The sequence below is a fragment of the Trachypithecus francoisi genome, unplaced genomic scaffold (genome assembly GCF_009764315.1).
Source record: "Trachypithecus francoisi isolate TF-2019V2 unplaced genomic scaffold, Tfra_2.0 Lachesis_group8, whole genome shotgun sequence".
Classification (NCBI taxonomy): domain Eukaryota; kingdom Metazoa; phylum Chordata; class Mammalia; order Primates; family Cercopithecidae; genus Trachypithecus; species Trachypithecus francoisi.
The window spans coordinates 50,774,328-50,796,639 of record NW_022681473.1 but is presented as its reverse complement, the minus strand read 5'-3'; the positions used below and the strand labels follow the sequence as shown (position 1 = coordinate 50,796,639).

General features: G+C 38.6%; 1 protein-coding gene across 2 annotated transcripts in view; it reads right to left on the bottom strand.

The window, feature by feature from the left end:
* RRAS2 (RAS related 2) overlaps window positions 1–22,312 on the bottom strand; it is a 147,200-nt gene that overhangs the window by 58,855 nt on the left and 66,033 nt on the right. The window lies entirely within an intron of this gene.

Below are 22,312 nucleotides of genomic sequence, written 5' to 3'. Positions count from 1 at the left end.
ATCCTTGACAAACATAAGACTCTGAAAGTTGGAGGGAAGACATATAGACCAACGCTTTGGAATCCAAGAAACAACACTGTGGTGAGTTTCCTGGGTTTTCTTTTTGCAACATATATCCTGGAGTTGGAGCTGAAAAAGCCAGCAACGTGGAAATGCCAACAGGCACACACACAAAAAAAGCCCTAACAAAAGAAAGCTCTCTCTAGCTAAAGGACCAGGAACAGGATGTCCCAGCAAGACAGAAAACTTTTAGATGACAACTGCTCTACTCCCACCAGACACCAAAGAAAAAACCGCTGCCCACACCATGGAAGGTCAAGCGGGGATCCTAGAATCCCACACTCAAAAGGCTGTAACGAGGCACCCCAACACCCCACTGCAATGCTGTCAGAAAAGACCAAGTGGGGAGCTAAGACTTTCATCCCAACTGGCCAGTATGAACCTCCATCTCCCAGCAGTGTCCATGGACTTCCATCGCCACCAGGCAGTAACAAGGAGTGTCCCCACACTTTGGACTTAATGGAAGCTGAGTAGCGAATCTAGACACCTGCCTCCACCTCACAGTAACAAGCAGCACTTCCCTTTCTCCTGCCACAGTGGTATCCAAAAGAGCCAGCTAACCCAGTCTAAAGAAGATACAGAGCCACACAACAAAATATAAAAATGTGCAGATTTCAAAAGAAAAACCCAAGGAACAGGAAGATCCCAAACCAAATGACAAAAAGACAATCGACAGACACCAACATTGAGATAACAAAGATGTCAGAATTATCTGGCAAACATATTAAGGCAGTCTCCATCAAAACGTTTCAACAGCTTGAAACAAACGAAAAAAAAAGTCTTGACAAAGAAATGAAAGTCTCAGTAAAGACACAGTATAAAGAAACAAGTGGGAGCTTAAAACTAAAAAATACAATAATCAAAATAAAGAGCTCAATGGATGGTCTTAACAGCAAAATGGAAGGGACAGAAGAATCAACAAACTAGAATGCACAACAGTAGAAACTACCAAATCTGAAAAACAGAAAATACACTGAAGAAAAGAAAACAATGAACAGAGCCTCCAGAGCCTTTGGGAATGTTACAAAAGATCTAACCTCCATGTTATCAGAGGATCCCAATGAGAAGACAAAGAGAATGGAGCTGAAAAAGTACATGAAATAATGGCCGAAAACTTCCCAAATTTGCTAATACATAAACCTACACATTCAAGAAGCTGAATAAACTCCAAAGAGGAAAAACCCAATGAAATCCACACCAAGACACATCATAATTAAACTTCTAAAAACAAAAGACAAAGAAATATTGAAAGCAGCCTGGGAAAAACATCTTATCTACAGGAGAAAAAAAGCAGATTTCTCATCAGAAAACATGGGGATCAGAAGAAGTGGCACAGTATCTTTCAGGTGCTGATCAAAGGAAACTACAGTACCTTGCTTATCCCCAGTTTCACTTTCCTTGGTTTCAGTTACCCACAGTCAACCACAGTTCAAAAATATTAAATGGAAAATTTCAAAAATAAAATTTTAAATTGTGTACCATTCTGAGTAGCCTGATGAAATCTCACACCATCTCACCCAGGACAATGAATCATCCCTTTGTCCGGAGTATCCACACTGTATATGCTACTCACCCGTTAGTCATCAACACTGTTTGCTCTGAACATTCAACTATTGACATTATCGTGCCTCAACGATCCACATCGTCATGCCTCAACGATCCAGGATCATCCAACGCAGATGATTCTGACCATACATCAGAAGGTCAATAGTAACAATGCAACATCACAATGCCTACATCATTTACCTCACTACATCTCATCAAGTAGGCATTATCTCACATCATCACAAGAAGAATATAGAACAAAAAGATATTTTGAGAAAGACCACGTTCAGATAACTTCTATTGCAGTATATGGTTGTAATTTTTCTATTTTATTAATAATCTAATCTCTTACTGTGCCTAATTTATAAATTAAACTTTATTGCAGGTATCTATCTCTTTATTGGAAAAACAGGATATGTAGGGTTCAGTACTATCCACAGTTTCAGGCATCTGGGGGGGTTGAAATATATAGCCTTGCAGATAAGGGGGTACTACTGTATTAACTCAGAATCTTATGTACAGTAAATTTTTAAAAAATGTTTCTGGGATGAAGGAGAAATCAAGATATTCTCAGATAAGGAAAACCAAAGAGAATGTATTGCCAGCAGGGTCACCCTAAAAGAATGACTAAAGAAAGTTCCTTAAACAATAAAAGGAACCTTGAAACATCAGAAAGGGAAAAAGAACATGGTTAGCAAAAATATGGACAAACTCCATAGCTTTCCTTCTCGAGTTTTCTGTAGTATGCTTGACAGTTCAAAAAAAAAAAATGTTAATACTGTAAAATGTATATAGTGATAATATTTAAAAGTTATATTATAAACAGGAAAATAAAGGGACATAAAGTAAGGTTTCCATACTTTACTCAAACTGGCAAAATGACAGTATCAGTAGGTTGCAATAAATTATACATAAATAATGTAATACCTAAGAGTACCCACAAAAGAGCTAAAATCCTATAAGGTAAGTACTATTATCATCCCCGTTATATTGATGAGAAAATTAAGGCTCGAAGTTGCATAAGGATGCAGATACTAGTAAGTACAGGCTGAGTATCCCTTGTCTGAAATACTTGGAACTAGAAGTGTTCCAGATCTGAAATTATTTGGATTTTGGAATATCTGCATATACATGAGTTATCTTGGGGATGGGACCCAAGTCTAAACATGAGATTTATTTATGCATCATACACTTTCTACACATATCTAAAAGGTAGCTTGATACATATTTTTAATAATTTTGTTCATGAAACAAAGTTTGTGTACTTTGTTTCAAGGTCAAGAGCGAAATTGAGGTCAAGTTTTAAGTTTTCCACTTGTGCCATCATATCATGACTCAAAAAGTTTCAGATTTTGGAGCGTTCTGGATTTCAGATTTTTGAATTAGGAATGCACAACATGTAATGATAAGACTCAATCCCAAAGTCAAATGGCTCCAAATCCTAATTTTTTTTAAAACTACATTAAAAAGGAGTAATGGGGATTTAAAGCTCAGAGTTACAGAAGGACAGATACTACAAAACAGTGAATTTGGGACTCAATCCCAAATTCTGATTTTTTTTTTCCATCAGAATAGAAAGGGGTTCTTGGGATTTAAAACTTCAAAACATGATGGGGAAATGGTTTTTCACTAACCTCTGTTAAACCAAACTTATGAGAGACCATCTGTTTGGACTGAGCTTCTGTACTAGGCCCAACAGACCAAACCAAAATGAAGTTACCCGTGCTGAATGAAGTTCCACCCCACCAAGCCATTTATCTGACCTTCTAGAAATCAGGAGAATAAGAGGTAACAGCCAAATCCCCAAACAGGCCAGTTTTAGCTGGCACAATAAGGAACTTCCATCTGCTTTAACCTTTACAAGGAAAATAACTTTAAAAAGATCAATGGGCCCCCAGTTCAGTGGCTCACACCTGTAATCCCAGTACTTTGGGAAGCCGAGCTGGGAAAAATCACTTGAGGCCAGTAGTTCAAGACCAGCCTGGGCAAAACAATGAGACTCTGTCTCTACCAAAAAAAAGGAAAAGAAAAAATCGATAATAAAACATAAAAAGACCAATCCATTTTTTGTTTTGTTTTTGCTTTCTTCAGCCCTTTTCTGCCTGTAAAGCCAAACTTCTATGCTCAGTTCATCAGAATAGTCATTCTATTTTATAAAATGAGATGTTGCCAGATTCTAGGATCAAAAAGTCAATTAGATCTTTCAACTAAATTTGTTGTAATTTTGTTTTCTGATACCTCCAATTGAAACTTAGCACTTCCTCCATAAAGCACTCTAGCAATACCTGCTGACTGTCAACAACAGATATCAGATCATTTTCATGTAATAGCCATTGCAGGTAAGTCAGAATAGCATTTATACTACTAAAGTTAGAAAGAAAGAAAATAGAAAGTTAAAGTTAAAAAAGAAAGTTATTAAACCCAAAAAGAATTTTTTTAAAAAGTTAAAGAATTTTGCTTCTAACATTTTCATATTTGAATTTAAATGTATTGGTTCCCCCTTATAATCATACATATTTTATTTTATACATTTAAAAATAATATTCTGGTTAGGAGCAGTGGCTCATGCCTGTAATCCCACCGACCTTGGAAGGCTGAGGTGGGCAGATGGCTTGAGCTCAGGAGTTCAAAACCAGCCTGGGCAACATGGAGAGACCCCATCTCTACTAAAAACACCAAAAAAAAAAAAAAAATAGCCAGGCGTGGTAGTGCAGGCCAGTGGTCCCAGCTATTCAGGAGGCTGAGGTGGGAGGTTTGCTTGAGCCAGAGTTGGGGGTTGTGGGGGAGGCTGCAGTGAGCCGAGATCACGCCACTACACTTCAGCCTGGGCGACAGGGCAACAGAGTCTGTCCCTCTGTCGCCCAGGCTGGAGTGTAGTGGCACGATCTCAGCTCACTGCAACCTTCGCCTCCAAGGTTCAAGTGATTTCTGCCTCAGCCTCCTGAGTTGCTGCGATTACAGGCACACCCCACAACGTCCAGCTAATTTTTTGTACTTTTTTTTTTTTAGTAGAAACGGGGTTTTGCCATGTAGGCCAGAGTGGTCTCGAACTCTGACCTCAAGTGATCCAGCTGCCTCGGCCTCCCAAAGTGCTGGAATTACAGGTGTGAGCCACCACACCCAGCCAAAAAAAAGTATTCTGAGAATCCCACAGGCTTTACCAAACTACCAAGAACCCTTTACACAAAAAAGTTTAAGAATCCCTACATTAAGAACATTTCCAATTTATTAAAAAGTCTTAATGGACCACAGCTTCTACTTGTCACTGGAATGAGAAGAATAGCTCTGCTAGAAGACACCAAAAGAAAATTACCTATAAAACTAAAACATGCTAGAAGCAAATGCTTTTTCAAGTTCTCAAAAATCAATACCCCAAGAGTCAGACCCTTAGTTCAGTAAAAATCTATCAACAATCACCAAAGGATCCCCAGTTTACACCATGAGTTAATTCCTAGGTAATTCCCAAAAAGAATATAATCTAAACCTCTAAACAAGAACAAGAGCACTTATTCCACCTTCTCCAATCTTCCACCTCTTACCTACCCCTACCCATTTCCTCTTAAACATTATAATCTATACATCTAAAGATGAAGAGTTCCTTTCTTAAGGAAATTAGCAACATTCAAATGTATATACTTTCACATTCTTGTTCCAAGAACACAGAATTCCTTTTCTCTCTCCCATCCCACCTCTCTCAAAAGCATAAGTACCCAAATTGGGCGAAGCCTTTAAAATGAACAATGACCATAGCATTTTTTCTAATCCCATGATGAAAATAAGATTTCTGTCATACACAAGGCCACCAAAAGAGTGGCAGCACACTTTTTCAATAAATAATCCTATCCCTCCCACTAAAAATTCAACTCTTGATGAAAATCTTCTCAGTCCAAAAGTAATCCATTTTCTAAAGGAATAAATTTCATGTGCAAAAAAAGTCAACAGCACAGCACAGAGCACAGGTCTAGTATGATACTATAGGTTTTCTTTCAATCATTAAACCTACCTCAAACTACATTATGTGGGCATATATACCTTCAAATAGTATTATGAATTCGATGCTGAGAAAAGTTAAAGGCATTTATTTATATAGGAAACTAAAGGCAAAATTAATCATCAGTTCCTGTAACTACCAAGACAAAATCAGATACTGTGCTTTGGAGAAATCTTCAGAAACCATGTATAGTAATTTTTAAAGCAAATCATAACACACACATTCACATACAAGTTTTATCCACAAATTCAAATATGAATTTCTTACTGTAATAAGAATGTACTCGTTTTATTTGTTTGAGAGGACGAGGACCAAAAAAATAAAAATAAAAATAGTTTCCCACTTTGAAGAAAACCCCTGAAGAACACACTTGTGTCTCGTCAAACAAGTCATGATACCTTTAATACCAAACAGCTAAAAATTTCCATTTGACTACACAGTTAAGTCAGAGTACATTCTCTGTTTTTAATTAACTATAAAATACTTCAGAAAATGTTATGAAAAAATATAAATATGCATACTCACCTCCCAACTTAGGAAACAAAACATTTGTAATACGATTGAAGACTCTTGCAGGCCTCCTCAATAATATTCCCCTCTCTCCTCCCCCAACACCAAGAGGTAATCAATATCGTGAATTTGGTATCCATCATTCTCATGCCTTTATACAACATTAAGAATCATATAATAGTATTCCTAAACTACGTTTTGGAGAGGACACCACTGCAAATCTTCAGCTCCATACTAGCTTTTATCAGTACCCATCATTTGCAGTTTTAATAGAAATACAAATACATCAAGTGTGCTTTTGGGTGAAATCTCATTCTTCCCTCTCCTCCTACCCCACTGCTCCTGCCAGATTCAAATTGTTAACATAGTCACATGACCAAGAACTTCATTCAGAAAGAGTATCTATCATTCTTTTCAGCTCCCCTCTAGTAAGTGTTGGCATTTTTATTCCAACTTAACCTTAACAGTTTTGTAGTAAGAAGAGGATCATATTTAGAAATACAAAACCAACTTAAATCCCGGCTTTGCTTTTTACTTGCTACAGGACCTTGGGCAAATCCCTTCTTCCCAAGCTTGCATTTCCTCATCTATAGAATGGAAATAATGACCATGACGATGCCGTGCTGTCTTCCAGTCATAAAGGGTTGTAACTGGTAGAAAATGAAATAATTAGTCATAATTACTTCAATATATTTTTCATAGGTACCTGCTCCTAATTAAAAAACAAAACTTGAAACACTTAGTAATATAATTCAGTTACTGCATTGGATAGAAAAATGAAGTACCACCAACCAATCAGCTTATCAAAAATACAAACCAAATTTCATCAATATAGGTTCCATACAAGCTACAGAACACGATATTATAGCTTTTCATTTCATAATTCTACTGAAATTAATGCAAACTCAAGGTTAATATTAAGAAAACAGGGCCGGGTGCGGTGACTCATGCCTGTAATCCCAGCACTTTGGGAGGCCGAGACGGGCGGATCACGAGGTCAGGAGACGGAGACCACCCTGGCTAACATGGCGAAACCCCGTCTCTACTAAAAAAATACAAAAAAACTAGCCGGGCGAGGTGACGGGCGCCTGGAGTCCCAGCTACTTGGGAGGCTGAGGCAGGAGAATGGCATAAACCCGGGAGGCGGAGCTTGCAGTGTAGCTGAGATAAGGCCACTGCACTCCAGCCTGGGCGACAGAGCGAGACTCCGTCTCAAAAAAAAAATAATAATAAATAACAGAAGATGTCTAGCTTCATTATCTAGATATTAGCTACTTATTTGGGGGACATGATTAATGTATGGTGCCTTTTTCAATGTTAATCACTTAACTTGTCTCATACACATATTTCACAACTGCAACTTTAATTTTTAAAGAATTAAAAATATGACAAGGCTGAAATCTATTACACATAATTCATCTTGGCATTACTCTAAGTAAACAGCTATTGATCGGAGTAAAAATGAAGAAAGTCATTACTAGATCCATTTTAAGTAATAAAGTATAGAATATTACAAGAGGCTCTGTTTTTAAAAGAAAAGGAATGTGGGGTATTTTGTGACAGGCCAGTAAGACAGCTGGAACAAAGCTGTTTGAGCAACAGCTGTGCACCATGTACTGTTCATCTAAAACCACAAACTAAAGTAACTCATGTCAGACAACTTCATTGGATAGTCAGCTCAGCCAATGGCTTTTCTGAAACTCTCACTACAAAGAAATATACACTAAATATGTACTTTGCAATGATTTGAGGAAGGAGACAAAATAAACACAATTGTCTGTCTCTAAATATAAAATTAAAAACTAAAAATTACAAACTAATAGTGAAACAGAAGTTTTCCATACTATTCTTACACCTCTCAGGCTTCATAATAGTAAGGAAATAACCCAAAGACTCAAAACTTAAATTCGAATTACCAATATGCAACCTCGCCTCCATTCTCAATTAACTTTCAAATGAATAACAGTGCTTTGTCATAAAACACTTCGCAGTGGTTATCAGATATTTTTGACATTAAGTCACTTGATAATTTTAAGGTAGTTCCCTGTAGGCCAGGCGCAGTGGCTCACGCCTGTAATCCCAGCACTTTGGGAGGCCCAGGCAGGCGGGCGGATCGCTTGAGCTCAGCCTGAGTTTGAGAACAGCCCGGGCAGCATGGCGAAACCGTCTCTACCAAAAAAATACAAACATTAGTGGGGCATGATGGTGCGTGCCTGTAGTCCCAGCTACTTCCGGGGCTGAGGTGGAGAATTGCCTCTACCCGAAGACGGAGGTAGCAGTGAGCCGAGATCGTGCCCCTGCACTCCAGCCTGGGTGACAGAGTGAGACCCTGTCTCAAACATAACATAACATAACATTAAAAAAAATAAAGTAGTTAGTTCCCTGTAATCCCAGCTCTTTGGGAGGCCAAGGTGGGCAGATCATTTCAGTCCAGGAGTTCGAGAACAACCTGGGCAACACGGCGAAACCACATCCTTACAAAACCACACAAAAATTAGCCGGGCATGGTGGTGCACACCTGTACTCCCAGTTACTAGAGAGGCTGAGGTAGGAGAATCGCTTAAGCCAGGGACGTCAAGGCTGCAGTGAGCCATGATTGTGCCATTGCACTCTAGCCTGGGAGACCCTGTTTCAAACAAAATAATTTTTTAAAAAAATTATTAAATAGTTAACTGAAACCATCTTATTGGCATGGAGATTCCATGCCATTATCTGAAAATAATAATTCATATAGTACTCAAGCTACTACAATCATTAATTTAAACATCTGCAACTTGTCATTAAATTATCAGACTTAACTTTTGTTTCACATTTCCACTTTTTTATTCCAAAAACCCACAAACCGCTCTCTAACCTTAAATGCACTCCTTCCTCAAGTTAAGTAAAATGTATGCCTCTGTGTACCCGCACACAAGCCTACTTGCATGGGGCAAATTTCCTTTAGTTGACACATCTTAATTTTAGAGGCAAAAAGGACAAAATTACAAATAGCCACATATCTTTTCCATGTGACTTCTGAAACCTAAACATTAAATCTATCACAAATCTTCATTTGCAGTTTGACTTGACTACCTGCTTACCTTTCCTTTCAGCTCACATCTTTTGACTACTGAAATGTCAACCACATCATCATTAACTAAAAACAGGCATTAGGAGAAAATTCATCAGGAAATAAGACAAAAGTTACAACTTTTAAGACCTTACTCTCAGACTGTTGTACACTTCCCAAGTCAGAACTGGCAGAGAGAAATTAAGAGAAGACTATCTTCTCCAAAGACTATTTTGGCTAAAACCGAATGTTACGGATCAACTTGTAAAACTCAAGATTCAAAGTGTATATGCCACATATGATCTCTGAAATCCAAAATAATAGCCAGCTCTTTTTCTTCTTCACTAACTAGATGCTATGGAACCATAATAGATACAATTCATCTTTCCAAAGGCCTCTTTTTTCTACTATTTATTTCCTGTGTCCTATTCAAGACTTTTTTTTTTTTTTTTTTTTTTGAGACAGTCCCACTCTGCTGCCCAGACTGGAGTGCAGTGGCATGATGTCGACTCACTGCAACCTCCGCTCCTGGGTTCAAGTGACTCTCCTGCCTTAGCTTCCCAAGTAGCTGGGATTATAGGCGCATGTCACTACACCTGGCTAATTTTTTTTGTATTTTCAGTAGAGATGGGGTTTCACCATGTCAGCCAGGCTGGTCTGAACTCCTGACCTCAAGTGATATGCCCTCCTTAGCCTCCCAAAGTGCTGGGATTACAAGTGTGAGCCACCGCACCTGGCCTCCACTCAAAACTTGATACTAGCAAATACCAACAAATATTTTGTTACGTGCTTAGTTCTGTGTAACAAAGGTATTCCTAGTCTGCGATTCTGAAAATGCAAATATGAATAAAATGTACAAACAAATATAACTAAGAGACATAGTTTCAGACAAAATATACCAAATATATAAAGTCCTCTACTAAAATACTTATAGTCTAGGGCTTACAGGGTTTAAAATAACATCAAGGTGAACCAGACACAGATTGTTGGTCAAGGTCTGAGCTACAGAAGAACAAAAGAAGCAAAAAAGGATCGTTTTCTAATCCAAAACCTTCTTTTAAGAATACACACACAAAAAGCTGAGGTATGAAGGATGTAAAAGCTTGAAAACTATCCCTTTTAAACATCTCTAATTCTACAAAATTATACCTCTCAGTCAAAAGCCCATGTTTGGAGATTAAGATTTGGAGGATTTAATAAAATTTCGTATTTGTTGAAATTCTGCTACTGATATTCTCCAAGAAATTGAAGCTCCCCAAGGTCAACTTGCTGTTCAGCACCAAAACAAAGCAGAAATCTCAGTACCCCAAGGCAATTCTGAGAGATGACCAGCTCTTAACTTCCTAAACCAAGAATAGCTATAAGCAACTCTTCTTGAATAAACAAGAAGAAAAACAAATATATTCTTCCACACAAAGAAAAATCACTTCCCTGGAAGTTGTTTCATTAAACAGTATCAAGCTTTACAAAAATACCAGTTTTGTGGCCTTCAGAAAAGAGAACATTACCATTGTTTAATATCAGACCGAGAAATCAAGGGCACTAAATATGTTTTGGAGACAGTAATTATGTGTGACATCCAGAAAATTTCATCAAGGATGGAGAAGACAAATTTGATAAATCTTCCCAGAATAGAGAGGATCTTATCCTTTTCATTAGCTAACTTAAAACAATGTACTATAGAAGTTAACAGAAAATCAATGCGTAAATAATAGGTATTTCAGAAGGTAACTGAAAAAAATGAATACAAAAATGGAGAAGAAAGTCTTCCCAGACCTGAGAGTGTTTCATCATTTCCCCGGGAATACCAGTGACAGAGAAAAACTTCTAGTCATATCCTAATAAATGTGTCCATTTCCAATGATAAGAAAATGCTGCAAGCATACACCTAGAGAAGTTATTTCTACAGAACAGAAACTTGAGGCCAGAGAGATAAAGATGACAAATAAAGCAGGACCTCTACTGTTATTAACACAAAAAAGTTGGGACCCAATAATTTTATACCCAGCCAAATCATCAATTATCATGCAAAATAAATTTAATCTTAGATATGTTTTCAGTAAAAAGTACTTGGAAATGTTCTTTAGATCACAATTCAAATTAAAAAATAGCTGTACAACATAGTAACTATAGTTAATAACAATATATTGTACTTTTGAAAAATGCTGAATGGATGTTTTTTCTCACCACAAAAATGACAACTATGTGACATAATACATATGTTAGCTATATTTAGTCATTCCACAATGTATATATACTTCAAAATACCATGTTGTACATAATAAATACATACAATTTTATCTGTCATTTAAAAATAAAAAGGCCAGGCCTATAATCCCAGCCCTATGGGAGGCCAAGGTGGGAGGACTGCTTGAGGCCAGGAGTTTAAGACTAGCCTGGGCAACAAAATGAGACCTCATCTCTAAAAAATAAAAATTTAAAAAGTTAGCTGGGCATGGTGGCATACGCCTGCAGTCCTAGCTACTCAGAGCACTAAGACAGGAGGAAGGTTACTTAAGCCTAGGAGTTCAAGGTTGCAGTAAGCTATGATCATGCCGCTGGACTCCAGCTTGGACAACCGAGCAAGACCCTGTCTCTAAATAAAGTCAATTTTAAAAACAATTAATTAAAACTAGCTGTTCATGAGGATTGTTTGTAAACACTAAAACCAGACAGAATGATAGAAATGGCAAATAAAAGCAATAACCCTTAATGACAAAGGGATTAATGCCAATGGGTATTATTAACTATTGTAATTATAGCAATAACAGAATGCATAAGATTTTTTAAATCTTTTAAAAATACTGAATCTCACACAATGTTGGTTGTTGTAAATAAGGACAAAAAATGTACGAAGGAGTGGGTAGAAACAGGGTAAACAAAACTGCTTAATTCCCATTTTCCGTAACTGGGAATAAGACACTATTATTCTGATTCCCTAATTAAGTATGTTTAAAAATATAAGTCATTTTATACAGAGCCAGATAGCTCACACCTATAATCCCAGCGCTTTGGGAGGCCAAGGCAGGAGGATCACTTGAGGCCAGAAGTTCAAGACCAGCCTGGGCAACATAGCAAGACCTCGTCGCTACAAAACATCAAAAACGTAGGTACAGTGGCTCACAACTGTAGTGCCCGCACTTTGGCAGGCCGAGGTAGGAAGATCATTTCAGCCCAGGAGTTCCGAGGCTGCAGTGACCTGTGATCACACCACTACACTACAGCCTGACCTGGGCACCAGAGCAAGACCTTGTCTTTAAAATTTTTTTAAAGAATATAAACAATGTTTAAGATAAATTCCAGTAGGAAAAAAAATATACTTTCCAAAAACCAACCACATAACACAGAAAAAAACAAAAACAGTTGTACAGCAAAAGACACACTTGGTGCAAAGGGAGGAAGTTATTATGCTAAATAAAGATTAGAGTTTGGCCGGGCGCGGTGGCTGAAGCCTGTAATCTCAGCACTTTGGGAGGCCGAGACGGGCGGATAACGAGGTCAGGAGATCGAGACCATCCTGGCTAACACGGTGAAACTCCGTATCTACTAAAAATACAAAAACTAGCCGGGCCAGGTGGCTGGCGCTTGTAGTCCCAGCTACTCGGGAGGCTGAGGCAGGAGAATGGCGTAAACCCGGGAGGCGGAGCTTGCAGTGAGCTGAGATCCGGCCACTGCACTCCAGTCCGGGCGACAGAGCGAGACTCCGCCTCAAAAAAAAAAAAAAAAAAAAGATTAGAGTTCATGGCCAAAACCTTACTGGCCTAAATTTATCAACCTTTCCTTCCCAAGACATCTGGTTACCAAATTAAGAAGATATATTTTTTAAACAGAGAAAAAGTTGGTCCCCTTTATGCTCTGCTTGGTTCCTTTAGGCTTAATTTCATTAAATGCCTAGCTGAACTAATTATAAAGACAAGATCTCATTAGCATAACTAAGTATAAAACAAACTCTGCTCATTATTATTACCTAGAATAACATCAAAGATGTTGACTTTAATCACATGGGCAAGTTAGTGCAGGTTTCCCCCTGTAAAGGTGTTATTTTCCCCCTGTAAAATAAATAACTTATGAGAACATACTTTGAGACTATGTTAACATCTACTACTCTCAAACTTTCACATACTAGTTTTAACATTCATTTTTACCCACTAGTTTTAAGATCCATTTATGGTTCTTACTTAAATCAATTGTTATAATTGCCAAAAGGCAACTTACTAAACCACCTTTTCCTTTATGTTCATTCATTAGTCAGAATTCTACATTAAGGACTTCTAGATCATTTATATATCACAGATCCTTACTCTATTTATGCATAATAAACAAGTACTGTCTTATTTATTTCAATGATTAAATTGCCCTATAGTCAGTCAATGGGAGTTTTGCCAGGCTGGCTCCTGTATCTCTTTCAAATATCTCCATCATTTTACTTTTTTGAGCACTCCCATATGTTATGAGACTACAAGATGCTCTAAGCATATTTTGCATTTTTTCTTCTCCTATTCTGGAATCCACCATTTCTCTAAGGTTCCTTCCAGTAGAGAACAGTATTAATGGTATTTAGAAACCAAGATCTAGTGCTAGGTGATCTCATTGCTAAAGGGGTATCACTGCTTCCTGGCCATCTTAACAGACAGACGTGGAAAAAGATGTACAGATGCATGCATGTGTATCCATAATAAGATCTATTTCTATATCTACATACTTTTTTGATTTTTGGTTTTGAGACAGAGTCTCGCTCTGTCGCCCAGGCTGGAGTGCAGTGGCGCGATCTCAGCTCACTGCAAGCTCTGCCTCCCAGATTCACGCCATTCTCTTGCCTTAGCTCCCAAGTAGCTGGGACTACAGGCGTACGCCACCATGCCCGGCTAATTTTTTGTATTTTTTTGGGGGGGACGGAGTCTTGCTCTGTTGCCCAGGCTGGAGTGCAGTGGCACGACTTGGCTCACTGCAACCTCTGCCTCCCAGGTTCATACCATTCACCCGCCTCAGCCTCCCAAGTAGCTGGGACTATAGGTGCCCACCACAATGCCGAGCTAATTTTTTTTTTTTTTTTTTTTTTTTGTATTTTTAGTAGAGACGGGGTTTCACCATGTTAGCCAGGATGGTCTCGATCTGCTGACCTCATGATCCGCCCACCTCAGCGTCCCAAAGTGCTGGGATTACAGGTGTGAGCTGCAGCGCCCGGCCTATATGTACATACTGCTAAAACCATGAATTTATGCCACTATCTTAAATTCCAATCAAACATCAGAGTTCATTTTAATAACTTCATCCTTTTCACCTTTGTAACTCCCTTCTCCAACAGTGAGAAACTGGCTCCGATTTTCCACAATATATTTACTTATTTGCTTATAATAGTATAGACAATTGCTTCAAAATTGCAAACCCATGCCTCTATGACAACAACAAAAACCAAAAATTCTAGTTAACTCTATTAACTAGAGTTCAATGTTTGTTTCAATCTTTTTGTCTTTATCCTGAGGACAGAGTTCAAATACTAGGATCAAAAGTTACCTAAATTAGTTGTTTTTCACTCCTTCAGTGTAGTTAAGTTACTCATTTGAAATACAGTTCAGTTCATTTGTTTCTGTTTGTACTCTCCCTTAAGGTTTTTTTTTTTTTATCACTTGATTTGGTTGGTGTGTTTGTTGCTTATATACTCAGTATGTGAAACATTAACATAGTTCCAAAAGTCAGAAAAGTATCCTTAGAAGGGTCCCTGCCCCTATTCCCTCTATCCTTTCCACTGCATACCTTTTTACCCATCCTCTAGGAAATCAATCTTATCAACCTCCAATTTATCTTTGTGTTTTGTTTTTGCCCCAATGAACAAATACCTACGTATTTTCTTATTTCTCCTTCTTTCTTACACAAAAGGTAGTATTAGATACTTTTGCACTTTACTTTTTTCACTGATTCTATAAGTTTGGTTTGTGTGATCCCTCCAAATCTCATATTGACTACTGATCCCCAGAGTTGGAGGTGGGCCTTAATGGGAGGTGTTTGGGTCATGGGGGGTGAATCCCTCATGAATAGATTAATGCCTTCCCTGGGATTGGGGTGTGAGTGAGCTCTTACTTATGTTCCACTACAGCTGGTTGTTTTTTTTGTTTTTTTTTTTTTTTTTTGAGACGGAGTCTTGCTGTGTCGCCCAGGCTGGAGTGCAGTGGCTGGATCTCAGCTCACTGCAAGCTCCGCCTCCCGGGTTTATGCCATTCTCCTGCCTCAGCCTCCCGAGTAGCTGGGACTACAGGCGCCTGCCACCTCGCATGGCTAGTTTTTTTGTATTTTTTAGTAGAGACAGGGTTTCACCGTGTTAGCCAGGATGGTCTCGATCTCCCGACCTCGTGATCCGCCCGTCTCGGCCTCCCAAAGTGCTGGGATTACAGGCTTCAGCCACCGCGCCCGGCCTAGCTGGTTGTTAAAAAGAGCCTGGTGCCTCTCCATTGGCTTGCTTCTCTCACCATGTGATCTCTGCACACGCCACTCCCCTTCCCCTTCTGTCATGAATGGAAGATTCCTTACACCCTCATCAGAAGTAGATGCTAGTACCATACTTCTTGTACAGCATGCAAAACTCTGAGCCAACAAAACCTCTTTTCTTTATAAATTACCCAGCCTCAGGTATTCCTTTAAGGCAGGGGTGTCCAATCTTTTGATTTCCCTGAGCCACACTGGAAGAACTGTCTTGGGCCACACATAAAATACACTAACGATACGTGATGAGGTTAAAAAAAATTGCAAAAGAAAAAAAAAAATCTCATAATGTTTTAAGAAACTTTATGAATTTGCCTTAGGCCACATTCAAAGCTGTCCTGGGCCGCATGCCACTCACAGCCTGAGTGTTGGACAAGCTTGCTCGAAAGCAAGACAAACCAAGCAACTGAACAACACATCCAAGAAAGCACTCCACATCAGTTAGTCATGCCCTTTCCCACTCTTGTTCACAGGTGCATAACGCTCCATTGGATTTTCCTATCATGTACGTTGCTTGTAATTTTTGTAATTAAGAAATGCTGCAACCTTATACATGTGTATTTTCATACTATGGGAAGTACGTCTTCTGGGTAAATTCTGAGATTTGGGATTGCTGAGTCAAAAGGCATGTATGTGGTCAAATAAATACATCTTATGTCGCCTAATAACACATAATTTCTGTATTATTTCTGCCCCCCAAAAAATGCATAACCTGAATCTAATCACGAAGAAACATCAGCCAAACCCAAATTGAGGGAACTCTACAAGTAACTAATTTGTACTCTTTAAAAATGTCAATGTCATAAAACACAGAGACTAAAGAACTGTTCCAAAGTAAATAATGAATTGGATAATCAGATTTTCTTTTGCTATAAAGGGCACAACTGGGACAACTGGCAAATTTCAAACAAATTCTACACATCAGGTAATAGTATAATAACAAATCAAGATTAATTTCTGAGTTAGGTCAGTATATTTTATTAATGAAAGCAAATGCAGCCAGGCACAGTGGCTCATACCTGTAATCCTAACATTTTGGGAGGCCAAGCGGGTAGATCACGAGGTCAGGAATTCAAGAACAACCTGGCCAACATGGTGAAACTCCGTCTCTACTAAAAATACAAAAATTAGTAGCCAGGCATGGTGGCAGGCACCTGTAATCCCAGCTACTCAGAAGACTGAGGCAGGAGAATGACTTGAACCCAGGAGGTAGAGGCTGCAGTGAGCTGAGATCACACCACTGCACTCTAGTCTGGGCAACAAAAGTGAAACTCCGTCTCAAAAAAAAAAAAAAAAATTATCCGGGTGTGGTGACGGGCGCCTGTAATCCCAACTACTCGGGAGGCTGAGGCAGGAGAATGCCTTGAACCCAGGAGGTGGAGGTTGCAATGAGACAAGATCGTACCACTGCACTCCAGCCTAGGCGGGGCGACAGAGTGAGACTCCGTCTCACAACATAAAAAGAAGAAAGCAAATGCCCTGGTTTTTCAGGCAAAGAGATATTTAAGGATAAGGGTGGCATCATGTCTTCAACTTACACTCAAATGTTTTTAAAAACTATATATTGCAGGGAATAAAGCAATATGGTAAAACGTTCATTTGGGAAATCTGGTTAAAGTCAAAAAAGAAAGCAACATCAGATGTCTTTTTAACACTTATATTCTTATTTCTACTGCTGAATTTTACTTACATGGATAAAGAGCTTTCTCCCGGGGAAAAAAAAAAAATTCATCGTATAAGGTGACAGTAAGTTAAAGACGGCAGTATTAAACTGTTAGTACATACCAACAATAAATTGACTATAATATTTTTAATTAAACTATAATTTAAAGCTGTTTAGTGCTATGCAACAAATAATCACATGGCCTTTATAAAACACTAAAAATGAAATATAATTTATAAGACATCAAGGAGCTCAGTCCAATTATTCTCAAGTACAATTTAAGACAATTTATATTTCTTCGCATCTTTGAAACACATTTTTCTTTGCAAAAAGATATAAATCTAAGGCCTACCAAGTATAATAGTTGTAAGTTTCAATCTCAAACAGGGCTCAGTAGCTCTGCCCAAAGTAATTCAAGATCAAGGCCTTTCAACAAAATTCATGACTATTAGCCCCATGCTGTCTACACGCAGAGTGAAAATCCTTTACTCATTATCACTTTTCATTAAGGAAGGCACAGTGGAAGTAACATCCTAAAGACCATTTTCCCCAATCAGAAAAAAAGGTGTTCAAGTGGCATCACAAAATGTTTCAATTGTATCAGACCAAGTTTAATTTGAAAAAGAAACCTTTAAAATATATGTGTGCATGTGTGTGTGTATATATATATTTTTTTCTTTTTTTGAGATGGAGTCTTGCTGTGTTGCCTAGGCTGGAGTGCGGTGGCATGATCTCCACCCACTACAACCCTCCGACTCCCAGGTTCAAGCAGTTCTCCTGCGTCAGCTTCTGAGTAGTAGCTGGGGTTGCAGGCACCCGCCACCACACCCGGCTAATTTTTATATTTTTAGTAGAGACAGGGTTGCACCATGTTGGCCAGGCTGGTCTCAAACTCCTGACTTCAAATGATCCGCCAGCCTCGGCCTCCCAAAGTGTTGGGATTACAGGCGTGAGCCACTGTGCCCAGCTAAAATATTTTTTTTTAATAGTTTTAAGAAAGTCTCTTCCCACTCTCCTCCCCCAATTTAAAGTTATCAATTTATTTTCCTAACTGAATGGAACAGACTATTTTCATTCAAAGCTTAGGAAAGACTATATTTCAGCAATCAGATGAAATAAAATCCCATCCCAGTGAGCAGTAGCCTGTCATCTACCAAGGGAAAGCAGTATTCTTGACCTACTCAACAAAAGTGCTCCCACTCGGCCAGGCGCAGTGGAGGCCCAGGCAGGTGGATCACCTGAGGTCAGGAGTTCGTGACCACCCTGGCCAACATGGTGAAACTCCATCTCTACTAGAAATACAAAATTAGCCGAGTGTGGTGGTGCATGCCTGTCTGTAATCCCAGCTACTTGGGAGGCTGAGGCTGGAGAATCATTTGAACCCAGGATGTGGAGGTTGCAGTTAGCAAAGATCACGCCATTGCACTCTAGCCTGAACAAGAGTGAAACTTCGTCTCAAAAAAAGAAGTGTCCCCACTCAACTCCTACAACTTCCTTATCCCAAAACAGAGGCACGCATGCTCGCAAACACACACACACAGAGACAGACACAAAGAGAAAGAGAACAAACAAAACACTTAAGAATAAGATGCAAGTTAAGAAACTGCATGTTAAAATTTCCTTCTTCTCCAAAGGCAGTCATCCTCTATAAGAAAATGTTCTTCCCTGAGTGTACAGAAATTTTATCTAGGAATTGCCTGCAGGACCATTTCAGCTATTTCCCAAACAAGAAAACCTTTAGTATGATATCACTTTGGGGGTAGGTGTCTTATTTTTCAATGCTAACAATTTATTTGTACATTAATGTAAAAAAAAAGTTCACGCACTAAAAATGTCTAGAGTTTCAAAATCACAGATAAAAGTTAACAGTTTAAGTAGTTTCTAATTGCAGGAAAAATCTTCAAGATGCAGCAATGGAACAGCAAATTGAGAATTTAAACTCACAACCTTCACATGAAATCAATAAACTATTAACACAAATCTCCTGAAATCTCTTCTCGGATCTCTGCCCCAGGAAAAAGCAATGAAAAAGCACTCAGCAAAAGACAAACTTTTAAAAAGCAATGCTGGGTCCAGACTAACAGGTCATAGGACTGACTGAAATTCAAGATGTGAGAAATCAGCTAACCCCTACCTCCCTCAAAATCTGGCAAATTGTTGAATAAAAAGTTAACATGCTAAAAAAAAATAGAAACTGGGATACTTCTCCCTATAAATTTTTTTAAAAATATGGTCTTGTCTCAGAGTTACCAGATAAAGCACTAACACCAAAATTAAAAGCTTACCTCATTATTTCTTAAAATCAAATCCAAACTGACAAAAAGAAATTTCTCCAACTCAAAATGGAATCCACACATTCATCACCTGAATACCACACAGAAGTAAGGAGGGGAGTATAGGGTTGAGCCAGGAAGGAGAGGGCAGTGAAGACTTAAAGTAATAGACCAGATTATGTGTCAAAGAAAAATGAATAAATTACAAATTTTGTTTTGCAGGAACACCAAGATACAGAACTAACAGCAGCAAATAAAACCAAGTAACAATTCTTTTTTTTTTTTGAGACACAGTCTCGCTCTGTTGCCCAGGATGGAGTGCAGTGGCTGCTGCCTCCCAGGTTCAAGAGATTCTCTTGACTCAGCCTCCCAAGTAACTGGGATTACAAGCGCACACCAACACACCCAGCTAATTTTTGTATTTTTAGTAGAGATGGGGTTTCACCATGTTGGCCAGAGTGGTCTCAAACTCCTGATCTCAACTGATCCACCCACCTTGGCCTCCCAAAATGCTGGGATTACAGGTGTGAGCCACTGTGCCCAACCAACAATTCTTATTTATTTACTGTGTAGATGGCACTGTGCTGGATGATTTACCTGCATTATTTTATTTACTCCAAAAACCTAAGGGTACTATTATTTAATATTATTCTCCCTTCCCAAGTGGTGAAACTTAGGTTTAGAGAACCTAAGAAACTTGACTAAAGGCACAGCTAGTTAAACAAGAAAAAAAAAAAAACCCTAGAATTTCAAAGGTGTAGAAATTTGTTCACCCAAACCCAACATTTCATGAAGAAACAGAAGCTCAGTCGAGATAAAGGCCGATTAAGAAACTACTCAAAGTCACCTGGGTAGAGAGACCTAGCCCCTACATACCCAGTGGTCTCTCCTAACCACTCTGTACCATCTTGAAGTCATTTCCTACCTAGAGTTTACTCATCATTTAGGTGTTCTACCTACCAACAGAACTTCACACATTTTTCAAAGAATGATGAGCAACAGAAAGGAGGAGGTCATGTACACACACGTACTCATTCAATAACATAATATTTTATGTTTTATCATGGCTACTTTATGATTTGTTATATTTATTTTTAAAAAGGAAAAGGTATCTCAATTTGACTTCCTTAGTTTCCTAATTTTGCAACTCTTCATATGAACAGAAGGTAACAACTAAATCTAAGTCAAAGAAAGTTAAGGTAAAAGGCATTGTTTTTAAATTCTCCGTTCCCAATTTTACATTATTTTTTCTGCTCAAAATTACATAGTAGAAAACATATATACTGAAAACTGTAAAAACAGTCTGGTGTTTCAGGAGTCTCAAAAAAAATAATGAAGACCAATTTGTGCCATTCTAATCTCCTACCAAGAGAACTGACTTCTGCTTATTAAAATGATTAGTCTGCTGTGTTCTCTCCCTCCAGTTACTACTGCTAAACAATCATAGTGGAATGAATTTTAACATCCCAGGAGTCAGGCAATGAATAGCTACCCTATTAAGTGTAAATATAAAAAAATCACTTTAGTTCCATAATCTAAAATTAATATAATAATGTATGCAGCTTTACTATATATTGTACTAGACATTGTTCTAAGCCCTTGACATGTTAACTCATTTAATTTCACGGCTGTATGTGGTCCACCATATTTCCCCAGTTCACAGACGGGGAAAACTAAGGTACAGAGAAGTTAGGTAACCTGCCTAAAATTACACATGCAGCAAGTGGTAGAGCCGAGGCTGCATCCAGGTGGTCGGGTTCCTGTCTCTCCAAAAAGTCTCCTTTTTGCAGAGACCAGAACACAGGTCCCAAATCAACCATCAATCCCACTTCCGCACTTGCCACCTCCTCTCTCCAAGCTAGCATATGACTCCCACATATAACATTTCCATTCTCCCCACCACCAAGCTTACATAGTGCTTTCATCAATTTTTTCCAGACTTTTCTGAGTCTGAATTCCCTTTGCATTTAAACATGTTAGAGAACTGTAGGCATAAACACTGATAACACCTACCATTATTGAGCACATACAACATGCTAGATACAATGCTACAAACTTTGTCGTAATTTAAAAGTTATAAAGAATGTGTAATCAGACCCATTTTACTGGTGAGAAAACTGAGGCTCAGAGAGGCTGAGTATTTTGGCCATGTTCTCACAGTCGATAAATGACAGCTTTAAAAGACACACGTGCTCAAGTCTGTAAGACTCAAAGTTCATACTCTTGATGTACATGTGTCTTCCTCATACATATCTGCTTCCTTTACTTCTTTAATATCATCTAGAGCATCTAGGTACTATACTATTCACAGTGGAGGTATTGCTTCAACAAATGATTCTATAAATTGTTAGGAAAACAGCAATTAATTTGTTTGTTTTGTTTTTGAGGCAGAGTCTCGCTCTGTTGCCCAGGCACGAGCTCGGCTCACTACAATCTCCGTCTCCCAGGTTCAAGCGATTCTACTGCCTCGGTCTCCCAAGTAGCTGGATTACAGGCGCGCGCCACTATGCCCGGCTAATTTTTGTATTTTTGGTAGAGACGGGGTTTTACTATATTGGCCAGACTGGTCTGGAACTCCTGACCTCGTGATCCGCCCGCCTCTGCCTCCCAAAGTGATGGGATTACAGCGAGCCACGACGCCAGGTCCAATTACTGCTTTCTTAATGGTTTAATACCATTACTTCCCCAAAACAAAAAGGCCCAACACCTTAATTAATTAACATAGGCTCAAATAATTCAGATGG